At 44.0% G+C, this 12,898-nt stretch overlaps 1 protein-coding gene across 1 annotated transcript in view; it reads left to right on the top strand.

Annotated features, from left to right (window-relative positions):
- Positions 1-12,898, top strand: part of ACSF3 (acyl-CoA synthetase family member 3) — a 42,580-nt gene that overhangs the window by 14,429 nt on the left and 15,253 nt on the right. The window lies entirely within an intron of this gene.

Raw genomic sequence — 12,898 nt, 5'->3', positions numbered from 1 at the left:
ATGGGTTGGAAAAGAATTTCCAGACATGAGGCAGAATGAGAGGAGAATGGAGTTTATTAAGATGGGAGACAGTGAGCTGACACCTTTCGTAGGCTAGTAGCCAGTTTTTACAGCCTCAAGACAAAGCTCCTGCTGGAAGAGTGCATTAGGTGATTGGTTAGGGTGCTATAAGGTGGGTATTTTTAGCTAATGTGAGGTCAGGGAGCTGCTGGTTTAGATCCTGGGGGCTCACGGCAATGGTTGCTATGGGACTCGGTTGTTCTGGAGATGACCTTGGTATAGGGCTCCACAGTCAAGAAGTATGTGTTCCTTTAACTCAAGAACCTCTCACCTGGGTTGCTTTTGCTGGGCATGTGCCCTCTTGGCCTCTCCTCCCAGGCATGATGGGCCTCTAGACCAGCCTTGCTCATGTCCACAGTGTGTGGGCAGATTTCAGGGTGGCCTAGAGGTCCCCAGCCCTGGTCATCACTCCTTGACCAAGCTCTGCCTGGGCTCTAGCGTCAGCCCAGCTGCAGGGCCACACTCACATCCACAGGATCCTTTTTTGGCTCTTGGCCTGTTCCCTGAGGTCCCCTCTGCCTCCTCATGGACTCCTGCCCACACCCGAGTCACCTGCCCCAGCGTCCAGCCCTCCCTGCAGTATCGGGGCAGCTTCCCCCCACACCCTTCTCCCCGCACCACCCCTCCAGACGCTCAGCCCACCCCCATTTTTGGTGTTTTTCCAGGGACCCCGCACTGGAGGAGGTCTCCCCAGCAGAGGAACAGTGTGGATAGCTGGGCCCATAGGCATCAGCAGCACAGACAGCATGGGGGCCCTTGCACCACCCTCCTCCGGGTGCCTGAGCACCTTTCTGTGAGATGTCTTGGGACCTGCTGGAGAGAACACGGGGTGGGGAGCAGGTCCCTTCTCAGTCACAGCCAAGCCTAATGACTTCGTGCCTGTGGGGCGAGCAGCCCGCCCCCTCCGCCAGCTCCTGCTCCAGCCTGTAGGGCCTTCCTCACGGAAACATGCTCAGAATAGGAGGCTCTGAAGTGGCAGCCCGGGCCCTGAGCACCTTGACAGTCAGAGAAGGAAATGAGTGGTCCACAGGGGTGGGGCTCCAGGGCCCTGGGGACAGTAAGGGTGAGGAAGCTTGGGACTTGGAGCTCTAGGCGGCGTGCTCTGGAGCATTTCCAGTTCAGTCGAAGGGCCTGTGGGAATGGAGCTGTCTGGATGGCTCACCAACAGGTCTTTTGCCCCCTCGGCCACGCGCCGCCCTCCCCCCCATGCTTGTGCTCACGAGAGGGGTGGCAGTGCCCCCACTCCAAGGCTGGGCTGGTCTCTGGATACTTCTCACCGCCCTGCCCCTGTAGGGACCCTGTAGAGAGATTAAAGCGAGTCTCCACACGGGGGCAAAACCTGCATGGAGCCTCCGCCCAGCTCCCCGCGCTTAGTGGGACAAAGTGGCAGGGTGAGGCCCAGAGGCACGGCACCTGGGCTCAGGCCTTGCTGGGGGAGCTGGACGCAGGTACTGTGCACTGCTGGCGGCGGTAGAGGAGGACGCGGGCTCCCAGGTACACACCTGGTCTGAACACGTTGCTGAAAAGTACTGGTTATGTCCCTGACCTGGGACTCGCAGCAAAACCCTCCAGCTCTCATCTGATGGATGCCCACACTCCACACAGTCCAGACAGGAGGGACTGTAATGTTCAGAAGTCAGGGGGCCTACTGGTGATGTGGTTCAGGGGTTTTGTTAACATCTAATTGGAAATCACTTCAAACTTAACGGAAATTTGCAAAAATACCTGAGTCAGGAAAGCCCGCTGGCCTGTGCCCAGTGCACCTGTCCTTCTCCATGCATGCGGGCTCACCCTCCTGACGGTGGCCCCAAGTGGGCGTCCACTCCTGCCGGTCCTTGGCTCACTGCCTGCACACCCTGCCACCCCACCTCCGTGCAGTGACACCATGTGGTGACTTCCCCCCGTGCAGGCTCATCAGGGGTCTTATTTTGTCCATATGGAGGTCCAGTTGTTCATATGCTATTTGCTGAGAAGACTACTCTTTCTTGTTTGTAAAGTATATACCTATTTGAATATATGTGTTGTTTAGTTGCTCAGTCCTGACTCTTTTGCACCCCAAGGGTAGCCTGCCAGGCTCCTCTGTCCATCTCCTCTGGGATTTCCCAGGCAAGAATACTAGAGTGGGCTGCCATTTCCTTCTCTAGCCGATCTTCCACACCCAGGGACCGAACCCACGACTCCAGCATTCCAGACGAATTCTTTACTGCTGAGACCCCAGATATATTTTCTTCCACTGTATGTGTATCTGTTCTTCTGCAGTATCACAGTCTTGACCACTGTGACTTTATAGTAAATCTCAAAATTGTAGTGTTAATCTAGCAACTTTATTCTTATTCAAAGGTTTTTTGGCTGTTCTAGTTCTTTTGCTTGCCCATACCATTTTAGAAATAGTTTGCCTATATCTACAAAAAATCCTTTTGGGAGCTTGGTGAAAATTGCATTCAACTATATATCAGTTTGGGGAGAGCTGACATCTCTACTCTGAGGATTCTTTCGATCTGTAAACCTGGTACACCTCCCCATTTAGTTCTGCTTTGGCAGGGGTTGTGTGAGTGAGATCTTCAGCATGCTGCTGCTGTACATGTTCTGTTAGATTCATACCTGAATATTTCCTCCTTTCTCCATCTCTTACTCCTTCTTCTCTTTTTCAATGATTGTAAGTAAGGTCAGAATTTTTTTGGGTTTTGTTTCTAATTTATCACTAGTATATAGAAATACGGTTGATTCAAGCTATTCACTTTGTATCTTGGTAAATTCATTTTTTAACTTTCAGTTCAGTCGCTTAGTTGTGTCTGACTCTTTGCGACCCCATGAACTGCAGCATGCCAGGCCTTCCTGTCCATCACCAACTCCTGGAGTTTACTCACACTCATGTCCATTGAGTTGGTGATGCCATCCAACCATCTCATCCTCTGTCCTCCCCTTCTCCTCCCACCTTCAATCTTTCCCAGCACTGTGGTCTTTTCCAGTGAGTCAGTTCTTAGCATCACGTGGCCAAAGTATTGGAGTTTCAGCTTCAGCATCAGTCCTTTCAATGAATATTCAGGACTGATTTCCCTTAGGATAGACCGGTTGGATCTCCTTGCAGTCCAAGGGAGTCTCAAGAGTCTTCTCTAATGCCACAGTTCAAAAGTATCAATTCTTTGGTGCTCAGTTTTCTTTATGGTCTAACTCTCACATCCACACATGACTACTGGAAAAACCATAGCTTTGACTAGATGGACCTTTGTTGGCAAAGTAATGTCTCTTACTTTTTAATATGTTGTCTTGGTTGGTCATAGCTTTTCTTCCAAGGAGCAAGCGTCTTTTAATTTCATGGCTACAGTCACCATCTGCAGTGATTTGGGAGCCCAAAAAAATAAAGTCTGTCACTGTTTCCATTGTTTCCCCATCTATTTGCCACGAAGTGATGGAACCATATGCCATTGATCTTAGTTTTCTAAATGCTGTGTTTTAAGCCAACTTTTTCACTCTCCGCTTTCACTTTTATCAAGAGGCTCTTTGATTCTTCTTCTCTTTCTGCCATAAGGGTGGTGTCATCTGCATATCTGAGGTTATTGACATTTCTCCCAGCAGTCTTAATTCCAGCTTGTGCTTCACCCAATCCAGTGTTTCTCATGATGTACTCTGCATATAAGTTAAATAAGCAGTGTGACAATATACAGCCTTAATGTACTCCTTTCCCGATTAGGAACCAGTCTGTTCTTCCATATCCAGTTCCAACTCTTGCCTCTTGACCCACATACAGCTTTCTCAGGATACAGGTCAGGTGGTCTGGTATTCCCATCTCTTTAAGAATTTTCCACAGTTTGTTGTGATCCACACAGGCAAAGGCTTTGGCATAGTCAATAAAGCAGAAGTGGATGTTTTTCTGGAAATCTCTTGCTTTTTTGATGACCCAATAGATGTTGGCAATTTAATCTCTGGTTCCTCTGCCTTTTCTAAAACCAGCTTGAACATCTGGAAGTTCATGGTTCATGTATTGTTGAAGCCTGGCTTGGAGAATTTTGAGGACTACTTTACTAGCGTGTGGGATGAGTGCAATTGTGCAGTAGTTGGAGCATTCTTTGGCATTGCCTTTCTTTGGGATTGGAATGAAAACTGACCATTTCCAGTCCTGTGGCCACTGCTGAGTTCTCCAAATTTGTTGGCATGTTGAGTGCAGCACTTTCACAGCATCATCTTTCAGGATTTGAAATAGCTCAACTGGAATTCCATCACCTCCACTAGCTTTGTTCGTAGTGATGCTTCCTAAGGCCCACTTGACTTCACATTCCAGGATGTCTGGCTCTAGGTGAGTGATAACACCATCATGATTATCTGGGTCATGAAGATCTTTTTTGTATAGTTCTACGTATTCTTGCCACCTCTTCTTAATATCTTCTGCTTCTGTTAGGTCCGTACCATTTCTGTCCTTTATTATGCCCATCTTTGCATGAAATATTCCCTTGGTATCTCTGATTTTCTTGAAGAGATCTCTAGTCTTTCCTACTCTATTGTTTTCCTCTATTTCTTTGCACTGATCACTTAGGAAGGCTTTCTTTCTCTCCTTGCTATTCTTTGGAACTCTGCATTCAATTGGGTATGTCTTTTCTTTTCTCCTTTGCCTTTTGCTTCTCTTATTTTCACACCTATTTGTAAGACCTCCTCAGACAACCATTTTCCCTTTTTTGCATTTCTTTTTCTTGGGGATAGTCTTGATCACTGCCTCCTGTACAATGTCACGAACCTCCATCCATAGTTCTTCAGGCACTCTGTCAGTCAGATCTAATCCCTTGAATCTATTTCTCACTTCCATTATATAATTGTAAGGGATTTGATTTAGGTCATACCTGAATGGTCTAGTGATTTTCCCTACTCTTTTCAATTTAAGTCTGAATTTGGCAATAAGGAGTTCATGATCTGAGCCACAGTGAGCTCCCGGTCTTGTTTTTGCTGACCGTATAAAGCTTCTCCATCTTTGGCTGCAAAGAATATAATCAGTCTGATTTTTGTGTTGCCCATCTGGTGATGTCCATGTGAAGTCTTCTCTGGTGTTGTTGGAAGAGGGTATTTGCTATGACCACTGTGTTGCGTTCTCTTGGCAAAACTCTATTAGCCTTTGCCCTGCTTCATTCTGTACTCCAAGGCCAAAAATGCTTGTTACTCCAGGTATTTCTTGACTTCCTACTTTTTAGCTTTAGGACTTTTTAAAAATTATTTTTCCTTGAGGTTTTCTATATACGCAGTCGCAAATAGAACAAATTTGTTTCTTTTACAAACTGTATCCCTCATTTCTTTTTCTTTACTTATTGCCCTGACTAGGATTTCCCGTATGATGTCAAATAGGAGTAGTAAGAGTGAATGTCCTTATCTTATTTCCGATCTTATGGGGAAGGTATTAGGTCTTTCACTGGAAGCATGACAGTAGCTAGACTTTCTGTAGATCCCATTCCGTTTTTTATATGCTGAGAGTTTTTTCTCATGAATGGATATTTTCAAATGTCTTTTCTGCATTAATTTCTTCTTCCTTATTTGGCTGCTAATATGATGGATTATGGCCTTCCCTAGTGGCTCAGATAGTAAAGAATCTGCCTGTAATGCAGAAAACCCGAGTTCGATCCCTGCGTTGGGAAGATCCCCTCAAGAATGGAATGACAGCCCACGCCAGTATTCTTGCCTGGAGAATCCCCTGGACAGAGGAGCTTGGCAGGCTGCAGTCCACGGGATCAGACACAACTGAGCAACTAACTCACATGGTGATTGCACTGAATGATTTTTCTTTTTTTAACATTTACTTATTTATTTGGCTGTATTGGGTCTTAGTTGTGGTACTCGGAATCTTGGTTGCCTCATGCGACAGTCTCTCACTGTGCTGCACGGGCTCTGGCTGCGACCCCATGAACTGTAGCCCGCATGTGGCACCTTAGTTCCCCAACCAGGGGTCAAACCCTTGTCCCTTGCATTGCCCAGTGGATTCTTAACCAGTGAAGTCCCTGCATGATTTTTCTAATATTGAACCAGCCTTGCATTTCCAGGACACACCCACTTGGTTATGGTATATCATTCTTTCTGTATAGTATTGGATTTGCTTTACTGACATTTGTTGAGGATTTTTGCATCTGTATTCGTGACGGATTTTAGTCTGTAGTTTTCTTATACTTTTTTTGTCTTTCATATGAAGGTAATGCTGGCATCATACAATTAGTTGGGAGGTGTTCCCTCTTTTATTTTCTAGAGAAGATTGCATATAATTGGTGTTACGTATTTTATAGAATTTCTACCTAACCATCAGGCCTAGTGGTTTCTTTTTTTTATTTTTGGAAGGTTTTAACTATGAATATAGTTTCTCTAATAGTTATAGACGATTCAGATCATCTGTTACATTTGGGGTGAGTTTTGGTAGATTGTGGTTTTTGAGAAATTGAATACTTTATGCATGGCGTTTTTCACAGTATTCCTTTATTGACCTTTTAATGTCTGCTTAGTATAAAGTGATACCCTTCTCACAACACATATTGATAATTTGTCTATTTATTTTTTTCTTTGTTATTCTTGCTAGAATTTTATCCATTTTTAAAATGTTTTTTTTTTTAATTCACTTCAGAATTCCTTGATTTTTCTCTATTTCTTTTCTCTTTTCAATTTTAATTGGTTTCAGTTTTTATCTATATTGGTTCTTCTACTTGCTTTTGGCTTACTTTTCTCTTTTTCTTTTTTCTTAAGGTAAAACATTAGGTTATTGATTTGAGACTCCCTTTTTTCTAATATATGCATTTAATGATATGAACTTCCCTTTAAGCGTTGCTTTAGCTTTGGTGGTTTAGTTGCTAAGTCATGTCGGACTCTTGGAACCCCATGAACTGTAGCTCACCAGGCTCCTCTGTCCATGGAATTTTCCAGGCAAGAATGCTGGAATGGGTTGCCATTTTCTTCTCCAAGAGATCTTCCCAACCCAGGGATCAAACCCATGACTCCTGCATTGCAGGTGAATACCACTGAGCCACCAAGGAAACCTTACCTCTGAAATTTTGATACATTGTATTTTAATTTTCATTATATTCTAAATATTTTCTATATTCAAAATATTTTCTAATTTCTCTTAAAACTTTTTCTTTGATTGATGGATAAGTTAGAAGTATGTTGTTTATTTTCCAAGTTTTAAAATTTTTTCTTTCATTGATTTCTAATTTAATTCCACCGCAGTCAGAAATGAAGGAAATGGCAACCCACTCCAGTACTCTTGCCTGGAAAATCCCATGGACGGGGGAGCCTGGTAGGCTACAGCCCTGGGGTCTTGAAGAGTCGGACTCGACTGAGTGACTTCACTTTCATTTTTCACTTTCATGCATTGGAGAAGGAAGTGGCAACCCATTCCAGTGTTCTTGCCTGGAGAATCCTGGGGACGGAGGGGCCTGGTGGGCTGCTGTCTATGGGGTCACACAGAGTCGGACACGACTGAAGCGACTTAGCAGCAGCAGCAGTCAGAAAACATACTCAGTATTATTTCCGTTTTTATAAATTTGTTGAGATGTGTTTTATGACTCAGAATGTGGTCTTTCTTGGTGACTGTTCTGGTGCACTTGAACAGTGTGTATTCTGCTGATTTTGGTTGGGGTGTAAATGTCCCTTAGATGAAAACGGTTGATGATGGTGTTCAGGTCTCTCTCGTATCTGTGCTGGTTTTCTGACTACGAGTTCTAGTACCACGTGAGGAGTGTTGAATTCGCCAGCCAGAATTGTTTGTCTGTTTCTCCTGTCAGTCGTGCGCAGCTTGTGGGATTTTAGTTCCCTGACCATGGATTGAACACAGGCCCGCAGGAGTGAGAGTACAGAACCCCAGCCCGTGGACCCCCAGGGAATTCCCTATTGGTCTTTTGTTTTGTGGACTTTGAAAGTCTGATGCTTGGTGAACACACATTTATAATTGCTCTGCCTTGTTGGTGAATTGACTTTTATCATCATGTAAGGCCTTCTTCAATAAACAATGCAAAGAAATAGAGGAAAACAATAAAATGGGAAAGACTAGAGGCTCTTCAAGAAAACTGGAGATACCAAGGGAACATTTCATGCAAGGATGGGAATAATAAAGGATAGAAATGGTATGGACCTAAAGAAGCAGAAGAGATTAAGAAGAGGTGGCAAGAATACACAGAAGAACTATACAAAAAAAGGTCTTAATGACCTGGATAACCACGATGGTGTGGTCACTTACCTAGAGCCAGACATCCCTGGAATGTGAAGTCAGTAGACCTCAGGAAGCATTTTTACAAACAAAGCTAGTGGAGGTGATGGAATTCCACCTGAACTATTTAAAATCCTAAAAGATGATGCTGTTAAAAGTGCTGTGCTCAATATGTCAGCAAATTTGGAAAACTCAGCAGTGGCCACAGGACTGGAAAATGTCAGTTTTCATTCTAATCCAAAGAAGAAGCAGTGCCAAAGAATGTTTAAACTGCTGTCCAATTGCACTCATTTCACATGCTAGTAAGGTAATGCTCAGAATCCTTCCAGTTAGGCTTAAGCAGTACATGAACTGAGAATTTCCGGGTGTACGAGCTGGGTTTAGAAAAGGCAGAAGAACCAGAGATCAAATTGTCAACATTTGTTGGATCACAGAGAAGGCAAGAGAATTGTACAAAAACATCTACTTCTGCTTACTGACTACACAAAAGCTTTTGACTGTGTGGATCACAGCAAACTGTGAAAATTTTTTAAAGAGATAGGAATACCAGACCACCTTACCTGTCTCCTGAGAAACCTATACGCGGGTCAAGAAGCAACAGTTAGAACCAGACCTGGAACAACTGACTGGTTCAAAATTGGGAAAGGAATACGACAAGGCTGTATGCTGTCACCCTGCTTATTTAACTTATATACAGAGTACATCATATTAAATCCCGGGCTGGATGAATCATAAGCTGGAATCAAGATTTCTGGGAGAAATATCAACAATCTCATATAAGCATATGATACAACTCTAATGGCAGAAAGTGAAGAGGAACTAAAGAGCCTCTTGATGAGGGTGAAAGAGGGAAGTGAAAAGGCTGGCTTAAAACTCAACATTCAAAAACTGAGGTCGTGGCATCTGATTCCATCACTTCATGGCAAATATAAGGGGGAAAAGTGGAAGCAGGGACAGATTTTCTTTCCTTGGGCTCCAAAATCACTGCAGATGGTGATTGCAGCCATGAAATTCAAAGACGCTTGCTCCTTGGAAGGAAAGCTGTGACAAACCTAGACAGAGTATTAAAAAGCAGAAACATCACTTTGCTGACAAAGGTCCATTTAATCAAAGCTATGATTTTTCCAGCAGTCACGTATGGATGTGAGAGGTGGGCCATAAAGAAGGCTGAGCACTGAAGAATTGATGCTTTCAAATTGTGGTGCTGGAGAAGACTCTTGAGAGTCCCTTGGACTGTAAGAAGATCAAACCAGTCAATCCTAAGGGAAATCAATCCTGAAGATTCACTGGAAGGACTAACGCTAAAGCTAAAGCTCTAATGCATTGGCCACATGATGCGAAGAGTCTAATTATTGGAAAAGACCCTGATGCTGGGAAAGATTGAAGGCAAAAGGAGAAGGGAGCAGCAGAAGATGAGATGGTTAGATATTACCACTGACTTAATGGACATGAATTTGAGCAAACTCCAGGAGATAGTGGAGGACAGAGGAGCTTGGCATTCTGCAGTCCACGGGGTTGCAAGAGTTGGACACGACTTAGTGACTGAACAACCATGAAGCTGCTGGTAACATTCTGCTGTTAAATTTATTTTGTTTGTATTAATATAGACTCTTCCTGATCTATGGCTTGGTTTCTTCTGATTGATGTTTGCATGGCATATATTGTTCTATCCCTTTGCTCCTAACCTGCCATGTAACTGTATTTGAAGTGAGTTTCTTATAGATAGCACGTGTGTGTGTGAGTCGCTCAGTCATGTCCGACTCTTTGCGACCCCATAGACTGTAACCTTCCAGGCTCCTTTGTCCATGGAATTCTCCAGGCAAGAATACTGGAGAGGGTTGCCATGCCCTCCTCCAAGGGATCTTCCCGACCCAGGGATTGAACCAGATTCTCCCGCATTGCAGGCAGATTCTTTACCTTCTGAGCCACCAAGGAAGCCCTGTAGATAGCACATAGTTGGATCATGTATGTTTTTTTAATCTAATTTGAAGTTTGTCTTCTAATTGTTATATTTAGAGCACCATGTACATTTAATGTGACTGTTGATATGTTTGAATTTAAACCTCTCATTTGTTATTTGCTTACGGTTCTGGCCCTCAGTTTCTCATTGCTTGGCTTTCATCCAACTGCCCTGTTTGGGGTCATTTTTTTTAGTATTCCATTTTAATTTGTCTGCTGAGTTTTTGAACATACATCTTGCAGTTTTTAGTAATTGGTCTAAGGATTACAAAATACATGGTTCACGGTTTGAGATCTACTTAGACTCAACATTGTGACACTTCCAGCAGGACACAGAACTCCTACTACTGCAAAGAAAAGGTAATCATCGCTCATGTAAGTGCTGAGGCTGACAAGGACCCACATGATGGGCGTAGGGACCCCTCGTGGGATATGCAGAAGGCAGAGAGACTGGGCTCAGCCCTGAAAAGAGCATCAGCAAGAGGGGGTGACAGCCAAGGAGCAGTGGGGGTCACTGGATGGAAGTTTACTAAGAGGAAACCTCATGGGTCAGGGGGATCCTGGCTAAACAGGATCTTAACAGGATTTGTACTGAAGGCTGGCTGGGTGGGTGGTCAGCCATCACCAGCGAGGTGGCAGGGGACGAGGAACCGGACAGATAGGAGGGTGAGCAGATATCCGAGTGGAGGGGCCTCTCACTAAACTGACTTAGCTGAGTTCTTGCTAAAACTGGCTTTCATAGGAAGTACACTTTAGCTCAGTTTGTAAAGAATCTGCCTGCAATGCAGTTTGATTCCTGGGTCAGGAAGATCTGCTGGAAAAGGGTTAGGCTACCCACTCCAGTATTCTTGGGCTTCCCTTGTGGTTCAGCTAGTAAAGAATCCACCTGCAATGCAGGAGACCTGGGTTTGATCCCTGGATTGGGAAGACCCCCTGGAGAAGGGAAAGGCTACCCATTCCAGTATTCTGCCCTGGAGAATTCCATGGACTGTATAGTCCATGGAGTCGCAAAGAGTCGGACACGACTGAGTGACTTTCACTTTCACTTTCACCCTGATGGGCCCAGGAGAGGTTTAGGAGGCTGACTGCAGTTGAATGGAGCAGTGGGTCTTTGTCATACCACATGGGTCACTGTGCCTTCTCCCTTTTAGGTTATCGTTGTCATACATAACGGCGCCGTGTATGGCAAGCTTCCTTAGACAGTGGTACAATTTTTGCATTCAGTGGTCAAAAATTCACAATGAAAAGAAGAGTCGGTTTTATTCAACCAAATATTTACCAATTCTGTTGCTTTTCCTTTACTTCTGATCTCCCAGGTTCAATCTGGCTCAGGAATTTTGTAGTAACTTTTCTAGGTCAGATCTGCTGATAAAAGATTCTTTTCTTTCTTCATCTAAGACTGTCTTTTCTTTATCTTCATTCTTGAAAGTTCACTGGATTTGGAATTCTGGGTTGTCAATTATTTCAATGCCTAAAACATGTTATTCTGTTTTGTTTTTTCTGGTCTCCACTGTTTCTGCAGAGAAGTCAGTAGTTGTTTGAATGCCTCAAAGTTATGCCCTGATGTCAAGAGTTTTGTCTTTCTTTTTAGTTTTCAGTGATTGGATTATATGTCTTGGCTTGTATTTCTTTGGGTTTATTTGGGGCTCATGGAGCTTCTTGAGTCTTGAATCTTGAGCTTCTTGAATACATTTATGTATTTCACCAAACTTGAGGGATTTTAAGCCAAATTTTATCAAATATCTTTGTGTCCCTAGCTTTTCCTCTTCTGGGAATCTGATATCATGACTGTTAGCCCTTGTGATACTGGTCTTGGCTTCTCATTACTGGTTTATTTTTTCCGGTAGTTTTTCTCCTATTCAAGTTGAGTAATATCTATTGCTGTTTCTTCAGGTTCTACGATTCTCTCCTTTGTGCTCTCCATTTTGCTACTTAGCCCATTCAGAGTGTTAGTCACTTCAGTTCAGTCGCTCAGTCATGTCTGACTATTTGCGACCCCAAGAATCACAGCACGCCAGGCCTCCCTGTCCATCACCAACTCCTGGAGTTCACTCAAACTCATGTCCATCGAGTCGGTGATGCCATCCAGCCATCTCATCCTCTGTCGTCCCCTTCTCCTCCTGCCCCCAAGCCCTCCAAGCATCAGGGTCTTTTCCAATGAGTCAACTCTTCGCATAAGGTGGCCAAAGTATTGGAGTTTCAGCTTCAGCATCTGTCCTTCCAATGAACACCCAGGACTGATCTCCTTTAAGATGGGCTGATTGGATCTCCTTGCAGTCCAAGGGGCTCTCAAGAGTCTTCTCCAACACCACAGTTCAAAAGCATCAATTCTTCAGTGCTCAGCTTTCTTCACAGTCCAACTCTCATATCCATACATGACCACTGGAAAAACCATAGCCTTGACTAGACCAACCTTTGTTGGCAAAGTAATATCTCTGCTTTTCAATATACTGTCTAGGTTGGTCATAATTTTCCTTCCAAAGAGTAAGCGTCTTTTAATTTCATGACTGCAGCCAGCATCTGCAGTGATTTTGGAGCCTAAAAAATAAAGTCTGACACTGTTTCCACTGTTTCCTCATCTATTTCCCAAGAAGTGATGGGAACAGATGCCATGATCTTCGTTTTCTGAATGTTGAGCTTTAAGCCAACTTTTTCACTCTCCTCTTTCACTTTCATCAAGAGGCTTTTTAGTTCCTCTTCACTTTCTGCCATAAG

This window comes from Bison bison, unplaced genomic scaffold (assembly GCF_000754665.1).
Source record: "Bison bison bison isolate TAMUID 2011002044 unplaced genomic scaffold, Bison_UMD1.0 scf7180017864192, whole genome shotgun sequence".
NCBI lineage: Eukaryota > Metazoa > Chordata > Mammalia > Artiodactyla > Bovidae > Bison > Bison bison.
The sequence above is the reverse complement of the archived record's forward strand: the minus strand, read 5'-3'. Positions and strand labels throughout refer to the sequence as shown.